The following is a 14,690-nucleotide window of genomic DNA, read 5'->3' as shown; positions in this document are numbered from 1 at the left end:
GGAAATCAGAATGACACCTACCAAATATCAGAAGCACTTCCTGCCGCACCAAGGTGTTCCTATCTACATACGGAACACAGCTCATGCTGCTTAACTTATGATAGTTCTTCAGGTCAGTTTTTAAGCTGCCATGAAATACAGTGCAATAATGCATTGGAGTGGGTCATTGTGTATGGGGCATGAACCCCTATCATCTGAATCTAAAAGCATGAGCCTCTCCTCACTGGTTCAGGAGCCAAATTAGTGATCAACATTACCCAAAGGAGCCACAATAGTGACTAAGTATTATTATTTTATCAACTACAATTGGTTAATAGCATATTAAAAGCATCCTGATTGGTTAATAACTTAGATTGGTTAATAATTCAATCACATAGTGTTTTTAATATCACGTGCAGCAGGAGACACATTAAAGAGTCACTTGCAGCCCTCAGCCTGAATATCACTGTTTTGCAGGAAGCAGACTCAAACTTTGATATGTGACCTAGGGGTGAACTAAGAGCCATGCTATATTGGCCTGGCTCACAGCAGCACGGCAAATTGTGAGAGCATCGCAGTGACATTGGAAAAAAGTGGTAACGAATCACATGAATATTACCACACTCTGTCCTGAAAATGTGGTCACCTAGGGTGAAATCCTGTTCCTACTGAAGTCAATGGGAGTTTTGCCACTGACTTTAGTGAGGCCAAGATTTCACCCTCATCTCTATCTACATTAGGGAGGTTTTTCATAAATGTCCCACTGTTGCTAAAGCCAATTCAGCTCCAATGGTGTAAGGAACTTTGAGAGCCCAAAGGCTGAGTCATTGCTAGCTGCAATATCATTTTTAGCACCATGCTGATTAGATTTAGGGCTTGTCTATGCACAAAAGTCACAGTACTTTAGCTATACCAGTATAGTTAGCTATACCAGTATAGTTAAGTGGTACAATCCCCCAAGTGTACACACAGTTATCAGCATACACACATGCCTTCTGCCCATAGTGGAAGGAGAATAAGCTATACTGATGTAAGGCACCTTTATAGCAATATAACTGTTTCCACACTAGAGGAATTAACCATTAACTATTCTGGTAGAAAATAATGCTTCTAAGCTAATTAGTCATACTGACACAAAATCTATGTGTAGACCAGGCCTTATTCTAAATAGTTGACATGCTGTTTAAAGAGGTAGCAGCAGCCAACAGCCCATCCACATTAGGTATAAACAGGGCCTAACTTGTATGGCGATGTCACTGCGAGATCATGGGCAGCCAGACTTAGTAGTCAGAGGCAGAGTCTGCAGTCATGAGACAGGAATCAAAAGCCAGGTTAGGATAGTCAAAAGCTGGTGACAGAGATCTGCAGTCATGAGGAACAGAGAGATGGGTCAAGATGGTAGCGGGTCAGAGACAGGAGACAAACTGGAGGTCAAGAACCCCAGGAATGCCAGGAGTCAAGTTGGGTTGGGATGCCTGGAAATCAAGCCAGGGGAGCAGTAACAGGAGGCACAAGGCACACAGTCCAGAGCAGGGGGGAAGCCTGGTTGTTCAGATAGCTTCTTGTTCCTGCTGCTGGCTAATCAGAGCCAGCCGCCAATTAGCTGCTCTGGGACTCCACCAATTGGACCTCAAGGGGCAGAGCCTAACACTGGAGCTGGGCTCTGTGGGTCCCAGGTTGGCTATGGTCAGTAGCTGCCAGGTGGAGGACTGAAGCATGGCTGCTACCGTGTAGGCCTGGGTTCAACACCTGAAGGTCATGACAGCAGACTGCAAACTACAGGTGAAATGAACTGTTCCTCAGAGGGTTGAACTATATTATTCAAACTCTTTCAAGCTTGTAAGCATACTCTGTTCATCCATTAAGCTCATAGTGATGGACAGGCCTGGATGATTTGTGAAAACACACGCTCCTGAACCAGTAGGAGTTTTAGTGTGGGTATGAAAAGAGCTATTGAAAACCATAAAGTACATAGAGTGTTGTAGCTGTGTTGGTCCTACGCTACTAGAGGGACACGGTGGTGACGTAATATTTATTGGACCAACTTCTGTTGTGAAAGAGACAAGCTTTTACAGAGCTCTTCTTCAGGGTGAAGAGCTCTGCGTAAGCTCAAAAGTTTGTCTCTTTCCCTAACAGAAGTCGGTCCAATAAAAGATATTATCTCACCCATCTTGTCTCCGTAAAATAAATAATCAAAGTCAACTCTCTGCAGGTTCTTCTCAATATATTGCCTTATGTTGTAAGTTGTCTTCCCTCTCAACGAGACTGAGGAGTCTGAAGAAGACAGAAGAGACAGTGTGCTTTCCCCACTAAGAGTGAAATTCACCCCTGCACAGAGAGCCTGCATCCAGCCCATAGATCACCTGACACCCACTTTAATCCTCAAAATAGAGCTTAAGTGGTACATAGGCCTTTTGTTGTGTCTCTGCATAAGAGTGAATTTCGCCTTAAGAGAAACCTTATAAGTGCTCTTCTAAATGTCAAGAAGACAAACAGAGAAAAGGGTAGACAGGTATATGAATGATGACAACATCCATAATTACTTAATATAGGAAATAGAAACACAGAAGGGAAATAAAAATATAGAAGGGATATAAAACCTCATGTTTCAGGACATCAATCAATGTCTAACTGATGGGGCTAAGAAAAAACTTTCCATATATACAGGTTCTTCCATGATTTTCTATTGTAGGGTTTCTTACACATAAAGAAGCATCTGTTATTAGCTATGTCAGAAATGGACACTGGACATGGATAACTGGTTTGATGCGCTATGGCAAATTTTAGACATGAGACCATGGATGCAGGTCACTTTTCTTTTCACAGTGCACCCTAGAATCAGTGTTTGTAGTAGGTGGCACCGGTTAGGTCAAATAATTCATTTAAATTATGCTTGTCCTAGAGCAGCAAATGAACTGAGAGAGAAAGATGAAAGAGGAGGAAGGCAGGTTGAAACCCGAAAGAATACTTTCAACATGGACTGGTATTGCAACACTCAACCTTTTACATGGCTCTTGTGTGCCTTCAAAACATGCAGATACCCAGCCTAGCATGCATGAATGCTGATATTTTAATTGGGATCACTGGATAAAGCCAAAAAGGGTAATAAGGGGGCCACCGGTTATGTTATCGTGACTGGAATAATTTATTTCTGAGGGTGCTATCATTTCCTCACCTTGATATTTATAACTCTATACATGTCAGGGCTAAGGAAGGATGCTCTTGTGATTCAATCACAGAACTGTGAGTTAGAGTGAATCCTGATTCCCTTTAAATCAATAGGAGCTGTGTCATTGACTTCATTAGGGCTAGGATTTCATCCAGAAAACCAAGAGACCTGGGAGATCTATTCCTGGCCATGTTATAGAATTTCCGTCTGACTATTTATGTCACTTGGTCTCTCTGACTCTCTGTACCTCAGTTTTCTATCTGTAAAATGGGGATAGTTATAGGAGAGGAGGCTAGCACTGATAGGCTGAATATCACACCTTTTAATATTATTTTTTTTGTATTACACTACTATTCAGAGGCCATAATCAGTAATGGTGCTCCTTCATCCTGGATGCTGTACAGACATATATTAAAAACAGCTTCTATCTGATCCTTTTATACAAAATTGAGTCAGTTAAAAGTCAAGGGTTCTCAGAGTATTATCTTGCTGATTTTTTATGTGATGATATATTTGTACTTTATATATGGTTGTTACTTGTTTTGTCAATGTGATTTAACTTGTTTTTTAAAAAGAAAATTCCAATACAATTCTATGTCTGCAAAAGTGGTTACAAAGGCTAGGATTTATTCATCTCATTTTTTTTTTTTTTTGGAGACTGTTGCTGAAGTACAGTTGACACAAGAAACAAGATCAACAGGAGAACATGGTTTGCTTTGCTACTGAGACTTAGACAAGAGACTGAGTAGGTCATAAACATGATTAATGGTATGACCTCAGTTTTCACCTTGAGTGTCAAACTGACATTTATTTCCCATTACTTCTGATGAAAGTCAAAAGCAAAATATAGAAGACACATCAAGAAGACATTTTAAAGATATATAAAACAATTCCTTTGAGAGATCAATTATGCCATGACATTACCATTGCACTAAGTTATATTCAAGAAAAGGAAAATTAATAGTCTTTTTATTACAGAAAATTACTATTATGAAAAATACAAAGAAAAAATTACTCAGGATTGTATAACCCTTCTGTCAGGTGATGTTGGCAGCGACAAAGGACAGATTCAAATAGCCTGGGATCCCTCTTCAAACTAAGCACTATCTCAAGCCCTCATACTTTCCCTGGGCACCCTTACTAGGCAGTACTTCCCCACTCACAAACACTCTGTGTATGGAACAAATAAACATTTATTAGTGGGGCTGGAAACACAGAATCAACTTGGGAAAACACAGCAACAATACATCTATAGAAATGATAAGTAAAACAACCCCCCACATGGTAGCTTTGGCAATAGTTGATTAACACAGTTCTCCAGTTGCCATTTGAATGTCCAATAAGCAAATGTCTCTTTACTATGTTACTTCCCCCTTCCCCAACTTTAAACTCCACTAATGGTTTGGTATCACTGGGTAGCAGAGTCCTGAAGTACATTTCAGCAGGCCTCTGTCCAGTTCTTTGGAAAGTGCTGCCTGGTCCTATCATGAGGCTCAACCACCTAACCCAACTGGAATTCAGCTTTATTTAATGGCTGGGTAGAAGGAGACTCACTGGAGTTCACTCAGCTCTACTGCCATCTCCGCAGTTTCAGAGAAGAGCATTCTCAGTGTTGCACCCCGTCAAGAAGACAGTTCTATGCTCCCATCACAAAGTCCTCTACAACAGCTTTCACAATGAAGTTCTCAGTCTGCTTCCTTTCTCACAATAAGTCTTTTCAACAGCATAGGATCTTTAGTGATGGGGAACCAGTAGCACATAGAAGCCTTTAGCAGAGTGCTTGCTACTAGGGATCACTCATCATCATAAAATAGAAGCTGTTGAATGTCCCAGTACTCTGTCTGGTGGCTTTGCATTAGCCAGCTGGTAACACAAAAATACAACCAGATATCCGTAATGAAATCCTTTGCATGGAAATAGGACTGTCCTTCATTCTATCTGCAAATGTAATGAACAATTGAGATGAAGATGTAAACAGTTTAGTCTGTTCCAGATAAAACACTAAAACTCTTCTAACATCTAGTGTGTGCAATCTCTCTTTCCCCTTATTACTAGCAGGTTTTGGGAAGAAGGTCAGTAAGGAAATTGCTTGGCTCATATGAAAAGTGGAAATTACTTTCGTAAGAAAACTTGGATGTAGACAAAGCTAGACTTTATCTGTGTAAAATAAGTGTATGGAGGATCTCATAGTAGTGCCCTAACTCCCCCACTCTCCTGGCTGATGTAATGGCTACTAAAAAGGCAACCTTCATTGAAAGGGGCAAAAGAAAGGAAGTCATTAGACACTCTGTGGGGATACCTATCAGCTTTGTTAAGACTAGTTTTAGGCTCCATGGTGGAATGGGGTTCTGTACAGGCATAAACAGTCTGTCCAAATCCTTTAAAACTCTTACAGTCATTGAGTTGGAAAAAAGGGAACAGGTATCCACAGTAGGGTGGATAACAGGCCACCAGGTTTACCCTGATAGAGCTAATCGCCAATCCTTGATGTTTCAGATGCAAAAGATACTCCAACTCATGCTGAATAAAAGCAAGAATAAGGGAGATCCCTTTCAGCCTTGTCCAGATGGAAAACCTCTTCCATTTAGCAAGGTAAGTTGTCCTAGTTGATGGTTTTCTACTATTCAGCAATACCTCCTGCAACTCTCTAAAAAAAGGACTATCCACCAAAGATAACTATGGGATAAGAGGGAAGGTCCTCTCATAGATCAGTAACCGGTTAAAAGATAAGAAACAAAAGGTAGGAATAGATGGTCAGTTTTCACAGTGGAGAGAAGTAAATAGTGGGATCACTCAAGGATCTATACTGCATCCAGTGCTGTTCCACATATTCATAAATGATCTGGAAAAAGGGGTAAACAGTGAGGTGGCAAAGTTTACAGATGATGCAAAATTACTCAAGATGGCTAAGTCCAAAGCAGACTTCAAAGAATTCCAAAGGTACCACACAAAACTGGGTGACTGGGCAAGAAAATGGCAGAAGACATTCAATGTTGATAAATGCAAAATAATGCACTTTGGGAAAACATAATCCCAACTATACCTACAACATAACGGGGTCTAAATTAGCTACCACTCAAGAAAGATCTTGGAGTCATTGCGGATAGTTCACTGAAAACATCTGCTCAATGTACAGCAGCAGTCAAAAAAAGCGAACAATGTTAGGAACCATTAGGAAAGGGATAAATAACACAACAGAAAATATCATAATGCCACTATATAAATCCATGGTATGCCCACAACTTGAATACTGCATGCAGTTCTGGTCACCCCATCTCAAAAAAGATATATTAGAATTGGAAAAAGAACAGAGAAGGGCAACAAAAACAATTAGGGGTGTGGAACAGCTTCCATAGGAGGACTAGGACTATTTAGCTTCGAAAAGAGATGACTTAGCGGGTTATGATAGAGGTCTATAAAATCATGAATGGTGTGGAGAAAGTGAATAAGGAAGTGTTATTTACCCCTTCATATAACATGAATTATGGGTCACTCAATAAAATTAATAGTCAGCTGGATGCCAACAGTACCAGGGGCTGATCCAGTTCCTGCTCCTCTTGTGACTGGTTGTGAGAGGGATCACATATCTGTTTGGTGCTGGGCTCACTACCAACACAAGTGTGCTTGCAGCATCCATGCTGCTGCTGATTAGTAGATGGAGTTGGCTGAGGTGACTGCAGGGATGCTCTTGAATGAGGGGGAAGCCCTATGGTTTCCAAAAAGGCCACTGGTATGGCTCTGGTGCCCAACTGTGCATAGTCCAAGGGTCCCTTCTATAAGCCCCTTGCTGGAACTGAGGCTGAAACCAAGGCAGGTAGGTAATATAGTCCTGATGGTGGGACCAGCTACGTGGGGACACATAGGATCCCACTTCAGAGTCTGATGAAGAAAACAGCCTCTTGTGACCAAGGCAGTCCATAGCCATCGGCACCAGTGAAGATGATTCAGACTGAAGAAATGGGAACTGGGGAAATCATGTGTGACTTTCCCCTAGATGGTACCACTTTAATAAGTACTCTGATGACCAGTCTGATGGAAATGCCCAGTGTGGAGGTGAAGGTGCTAACAGCAGTACCTTTGACGCCGGTGCTGGGCAAGTCTCTTGACATTCTGGTTATGGTGGCACTGAGAAGTTTAGCAACTCAAACACCTCAGGAGTAGACAGTACTGGGATGAGACTCTGTGGTACCATGGCATGAGGAGATGCTGATGAATATGCTTCAGAAGCTAGTTTCCACAGGCACATGCTGGACTCTGGAGTCCGCAAACTCCCCTGTTTAGAGGTGTACTCTGGAAGTGTTTCTTTCTGGAATGCACTCTCAAGTCTTTAGATGAGCTCACCCTCTTTGCATCTTTTGATGATCTTGGCACCAAATCCGATTTCCAATGCCTCTTCTTTGTTAATGACAATGGTGATCTACTTCTCAGTAGTGGTAGCTACTGACTAACGCCAAGGTGCTCAGTGTGCAGACTGAGGTAGATGGCTTAGATGAAGGACACAGCACTGATTTCAGCAGCAAATACTTTAGTCTGGCTGCCCTGTCTTTTTTAAAACTGGGTTTAACACCCTTACAAATGGCATATTTGTCACTCATGTGAGCCTTCCCCACACATCTCAGGCAGCTGTGGTGAGGGTCACTATTAGACACTGTCTTACCACAAGAATGACAGGGCTGGTAACCTGGAAAGCATGGCATATCTCCAGTACCAATCCTAGTACCCGTAACGGATGCCAGAACCACACAAAATATTTTTTTTTAACTAATGAATTAACTAACTACTAAACTACACTGACTATGCGATGGGTACCATTTACAGGATTTGACTGAAAACTTGCAGAAACAAGGCTAGGGAGATCCAACAGCTGTCATGAGCAATAGGAAGGAACTGAGACAGGTCAGAGATGATTCAGCCCTTTATGCCTACACATGGTCCATGAGGCAGAAGAGGTCATAGTGCAGCCCTGACAGATACTGAAAAGGGAAAAACTCTCCAACAAGTGCTCTGGAGCACACAAATACCTTCAGTGGAATGAGAAGACTGGAGACAGTGCCTCTGGAAGTTGCCATTCAGGACAATCAGGAAGCCCTTCAGTTTGGGACTATCCACCTGTCACACTTCCCATAATCTTCAGCATTTCATGGCTGGTGGCTCATGATCCATGCATCCTTTCGCATGAATGCCACATTCGCTTCTGCTCCAAGTTCTGCCAGCAAGTCTGGCTTTGTGCATTTCCTGATGAACCCCAGAACCAAGACATGACTCCCCAGGCCCTGGGACCACCACCAGAGCTGACTTTGGCACTGTCCCCCAAGTATAGCCACTATGGTGACATCTTCGAAAAGAAGAATGCTGACACCCTACCACCAAACTGGGATTATGACTGCCCAATCAAGCTGTAACCAGGGACCAACATGCTTTTGGTATTTATGCAATGTTAGAACCTGACTTGGCTGCCCTAAGTTCCTATCTCCAGGGGAATCTGGCCATCCAGCTCTCTGTCGGTATCCCAGTTCTTTTCATTAAAAAGAAAGATTGACCCCTATGTTTATGTGTGGATTACCAGGCCCTCAATCAGGTTACCATCAGGAACTGATACCCCCTTCCACAGGACTACAAGAATGTGTATTTACCAGGTAGAATGGCCCAGGTATTCACCAATTCAAACTGCAGGGGGGATATACAACTCAAGGCATAACTGGACAAAGCCAAGGAAGATTACAAGCAGTACACTCAATGCTGAAAGCCCAGCAGTAACCTTTGGGGAAAAAAAGTGCAGCTCTCTGCCCCAAACTTCCTCACTAATTGCCTGTGTCATAAATTGAACTACCCATATCCTGGGCTATATTCCCTCAGGCAGATAATCAACTGAGTGAACATGAGGCTTCAGTTACCCAGATCCCTCAAAATACACCCAGTATGCTAAAACCCTACATTGACAACCCCTTTGCTCACAAAGCTCAACCACCACCCTCTCTGGTGTGGATAAAAGGACGCAATATGGACCTCGCCTCCCTGACCTGGACCCTGAAACTGACTCAGAATCTAATCCCTGGTATTGACCATGTCTGGAACTTGACTACAAACTCCTCTGCTACTCACAACCTCTGGTTTGACCCTGCTCTGACCATTGGCCCTGACTGCCCTTGTCAAGAATCTGACATGATGCTTTAGTGTTGTAAAACTCAAAATGTACAGAGGCTCTCATGGGAATGTTCTGTCTCAGAGAAATTTTTGAAACGTAATTGTTAAGTGACAGGATTTTGACTGCCACGGGTTAGGGTTTGTTGGTTTCCAGAACAAAGCTATCTTGTCACTCCCTCATTAGAAAGCTAAGAGGACAAGACTTTTTTTAAATTGGTACAGTATAGTATAGATGCCTATACTGCCTTGCTAGTGAGCCACAACCATGACCACCTCTCATGGTGAAAGAACAGCTTGTCTCCATACCCAAAGATTCCTTAAACTTTACTGAGAATGCTAACCCAGGTGCCAATTACAGCTAATTGCAGTGGATTTAGTGTAATGGACAGCTATTCTGTGGGAGGTGGACCAGACACCAAAGACGTTTAACACAGATTTCTAGGCATGAGATTTTAGAAATCACCTATCTGGCTTAGGTACAGAAGTCTAATAATAACTTTCAATAAGACTGGTGCTTCTAAATCACTTAAGCGTGTTTGAAAATCACACTCCTGCACAAGAGATAAATTAAACAAAACCAAACCCACCTGATTGTAACAATTTCCATTCTTTATCGACTTGGGCTGAAGTTGGACCAGTGACCTACCCCTAAATTTAACATTTGAGTCTCTTTTTATTTTAAAGTATACTTAGAGCATTCTAATCAGTTCAAATAAATTTCTTTAATGTTAATTAGTACAATAACCTAATCACTATATCTGTGAATTAGGCAAATTAATGTGCACATTTGCACTTTGAAGGACAGAAATTGATCTAAAAAACATGTCCATGGGTTACATGAATTCCTAATATTTTCTGAGATTTTATTAACTATGTTGACCATTTGTATAGGGTAAAGTGATACCCAGGAGGCAAAATATTCATGAAGTATCTTCAGGTGCAGAATCTGTGTCTTTAAAACAACGGCATTGTAACAAATGCTGTGTGTTTCTATTTGCATTCTTATGATGATAACAACTGTCTTGTAATTATCAGTGATTAATCAACAGTTTATAATGGGGGATTGGGAAACTCTTGATAAGTTCCCTTTAAATATTAATGATTCTTTAAAAAATTGTAGCATTATGGATGCATCCATATTTAGCTTGTCCTATAAATATTTTATACAGCCAATGTCCTTTAAATCTTTTCAGTGATATCCTTTGATGTATACATTAGTTGAATAACTATCCATATATCAGGAATAGTAACTATACATCAGACTGGAAAGCTAATTGTCCCTAAATAAATCAAACCATTCCATAAAAAAGCAGAAAGAAAAACTTTAATAAAAATTCTAAAGACATATTCCAGAACAAAAATCCCAAGGTGTACAAAATGTATAAAATCCTACCAGGAGAAGGAACCATATAATGCCAGCATTAAAGATTAATTCAGTTTCAGAAACTCTCCGTTAGTTCTACCTCTGATTCATTTAAACTATTACTTAACTGATTAAATTGCTTAACACATCTTCTATAGTTCAGTGACATCTGCAAGAACTAAAATTTGCCTTTTGGACCATTATTTATGTCTATTGTTGGTTATGGAGAAGAGTATTAACTGTTAAGAACATCTGCTTCAGGGCAATGGGCTGTACTTAGATAGTGAACTATAAGACTGAACAGATGTTCTGTCTCCCAGGAGAGGAGAACTCTGTAGTGTAAGAGAACTCTCCATAGAGCGTTTAAGGGATTTTTCTGAATTCCATGGATGGTATGGAAATATTTCTTATTTATGAAGCCTCTGCTTTCAGTCTCTCAGGGTATGTCTACACTGCATTAAAACACCCACATCTGGCTCATGTCAGCTGACTCAGGCTTGGGCTGCAGGGCTGTACAACTACCGTGTGAGTTCTCAGGCTGGAGCCCAGACATCTATACTGCAACTTTACAGCTCCTCCGTTCAAGCCTGAGTTAGCTGACATGAGCCAGCTGTGGGTGTTTTAGTGAAGTGTGGACATACTCTAAGGGTACTTGCATTCAAAGTTAATAAATTGAGAGCAATAACGAGTCAACATTTCCAATTGTGATTTCTTAGCAACTGTTAATTAAATTGTTTCTCTAATTTTAGTAAATTCTGAACATATTCTATGACTAACACCGTTTTCACAACCCTTTTAAGTAAAACTAATTCAATTCATGTTGGAAAGCAGAGACAATAAAACTAGTTGAGAACTAATGAATGAAGGAGTCTTTTTGGTATTAATGTTTATCTTGTGGACTGTAAAAATACTCACTTTTTAGTAATGGTAAGTTTATTCCAATATATCATAATTTCGCTAACTATCCTGTTCAGTACTGCTTAATATATTAGGCATAGGTAGTAAAATGTATAGTCAGCACTTTGCTGTGCATCTGGTACATTCTTTTTAACATTCCTGCATTCCAACAGAATGTTGACACTGAAAAATGCTGCTATTGAGTAGCACTAGCCAACTTGAGCAATAATAGTTTCAAAACAATTACTCTCAGAATGGAAATTTTCTGTTCTCTCATTCATATGTATGCACATAAGAACGGTCCGACTGACATACTACCCTAATAGACAAGGTGAGGTGGTGTTCTGTTAATGGAGACTTCAAATAAGACAATAAATAAAATGTTAGTCTACTGGTTTTAGGGGACAATTAAAGATCCCTTCACATTTTTTGATGAGAATAGAACTCAATCAACCATCCTGGCCACTGTTCCCTCCATCAAATAAAAATATATTCTCCAGTAGACAAAAATGTGTGTGTTAATGTTGCATGTATAATGGCTGAGCATGTTAACATACAGAGTTACTGCAATATCAGCCTCTTACTCACTGCTCTGTAAAATGATTTGGGATACGTTGAGTATGAAAATCACTGTATGGAAAGTAAGTTTGGGTGGATACTGGGAAGAAGAGGTATTTTATTTCTTGCCCCTCTTTGCTGTATGCATTTGTTGTATTCAGGCAATCACCTCACATTCTTTTGTATTCATTTGAGAAAATAATTTTGATCTTGAAGAAAATTGAAATAAAATGGTAAGAGATGCTGACCTTTAACAGGGATGGGTGTATGGCTTCTTTGGCCAAGGTCAAGATTTTTATTTAATGCAGGGGTGAAATCAACAGTGTACTCCAGGGCCAAAATCAGTGACTGCTTTACTAGTCTTAGTCTATGACAGTTAGGGCTAAGGCAGGGACAACACGGCCTCTGCTAAACACCATATGTTCTGATTCTCCTATATTCTCTCAAAGGCCACTTTACACCATTCCAGTCATGTGCCTATGCCCCTTTCCTCTCACTGACCCTTCCACCCGGCTCCTTAGCATTTCACTCCTGGCTGGTTTAGATGGATCCCCATTCAGCTGGTTGGCTTCTGAGGATCATTTTTTTAGGTGCCTAACTCTCCCCATGAATTGAATGGGGAGCCTAGCTCGGGGCTGAGGATGCCAATAACCTGTCTAGAGGTTAGGCATTGCAACACTGAGCAAAGCAATGCTTAAGTACCATTGAAGATCTGGGCCACAGTCTCTAGTTAATAAGAAAAGTACCAAGATATTAGCTTAACCAGTATTGGGAAATGCTAAACAGTTATGCATTAGAATCGATTCACTAGAAGGTGGTAATACACACACATAGATAAATGCATTTAGGATCATAAATAACATTTAAAGTGCAGTTCTCTCAGAAGTGATTAGACAAATGACATTTATTTCTGCTCAGTGACTTTGCTATTTATTTTTAATAGGAGCCCATTTGATATGTAGCTTTTCTGATTGCCAGCCCTCCAAGCTCAGCCGGGGCTATAAAAGTCAAGTTAGGTTCTTCCTTTCGCATATCTCAAGCTTAATTATATCTTCAGTTACATCTGTAAAAATACCGACTTTAATAGGATTTGAACAAGAGTGTCTGACTAGAATTTAGTAAATGATAGAGTGATAATGCACAAGAAGGAATAGAATCCATCTTGTTCTCTCTTCCCTATGTTGGCTTTTTAGTTCTAACAGGAGGAAAAAGCAGTAAAACCATATATTTATCAGTAAAATTAACTGATCTATTTTGTAAGCAGGTGCCATTTTTACAGTCACTTTCCAGGCTGGAACTATATTTAAGTTAAAGAGGACTGTACATGTATCATTCTATATTTGATCATTGTTGTAAAGATGGCTTTCATTTAATATTATTTCATACTTAAGGCTCATATTTTTAGGAAGTCAACATGGATACTGTATTAAAAACACTGAATTGCTTTGGTGTAATTTACCTTAATAGAAAAAATAGCCTAAAGGATGCATAGGGGACATAATACATACATTAGTAAAGCAAAATAGCATCTATGAATTAAGTGGTTAGCCTTAAAAAGATAATGGATAATAAATTATGTTAACAAGTGCATTTTGCTTCAGGTCTGCTAAAATAAAAGGTACTTGACTTATTCAGTAATTTATTCAATGGGTATTTGTTAAATGCATGGGTTGTACTTGCTGATAGGCTTATGCATTTTATCACCGTAATAATTTTGTTTCTTTACTATCTCTCAGGATTTAAATGGTCTTAAAATGATCAAACATGGAATAATTCAGGGGACCAGATTTTTTTTCATTAATAATAGTGCAAAAGGCCTTTATCATGTATCATTCTCTATGGTGCATTTACAGACAAATCTTGGCAATTTGAATGTACATAGTAGCCAGAGTCCAGGACTGAAATATGCAAACTTTCCATTAAAATTTCAATAGGAGTTTAGGGTAGAATTTTCCCATCAGTTCAGGGGGCTTTTTTGAATACACTTGATACAACAAAATTATCTTGTCTTTGTTGTGTGGATTCTACACTCCCAGCGTATAACAGATCTGGGATTCACATAGTTCAGCAAACATGGAATGCATGACCACTGGATCCAAGGATCCAGTCCTACACTGCAGGAGGTGCTGGAGAGTCACAGTTGCTATTACAGATATAAATCTGTAATAGTCGCTGATGAAGGGCTGCAATACTGTCCCATTCCCTTCCTCAGAGGCTATGGGGTGCAGTCCATCCCTTTATCTAATTGTGTGTACTAGACCTATGGGAAGAGGTTAGAATATGAATTCTACCCTCTACGTGTAGAATGGCTCCAGGCTCAAGCCTTATTTTTAACTACACCAGGTTAGTCCTTAGAGTTCTGAATTCCTAGTTCTTATTGTGTAATTTAATATCACTGATTATTGTACTTACCTCTCCACTGATTTGAAAGGGGAGTTCTGCTTCAAAGATCACAGGGAAATTATTTTGAAATAATGGAATTATAATTATACTGAAATGCATTGTTCTCACAGAATACAATCACACCAAATAGTGTTTGCTGTTATAAACTAATACTGCTGATATTACCACAATGCCTCA

Source organism: Emydura macquarii, unplaced genomic scaffold, assembly GCF_026122565.2.
Source record: "Emydura macquarii macquarii isolate MOO-44397 ecotype Brisbane River unplaced genomic scaffold, CSIRO-AGI_Emac_v2 contig_1027, whole genome shotgun sequence".
In the NCBI taxonomy this organism is placed as follows: domain Eukaryota; kingdom Metazoa; phylum Chordata; order Testudines; family Chelidae; genus Emydura; species Emydura macquarii.
Note: the sequence above shows the minus strand (reverse complement) of the source record.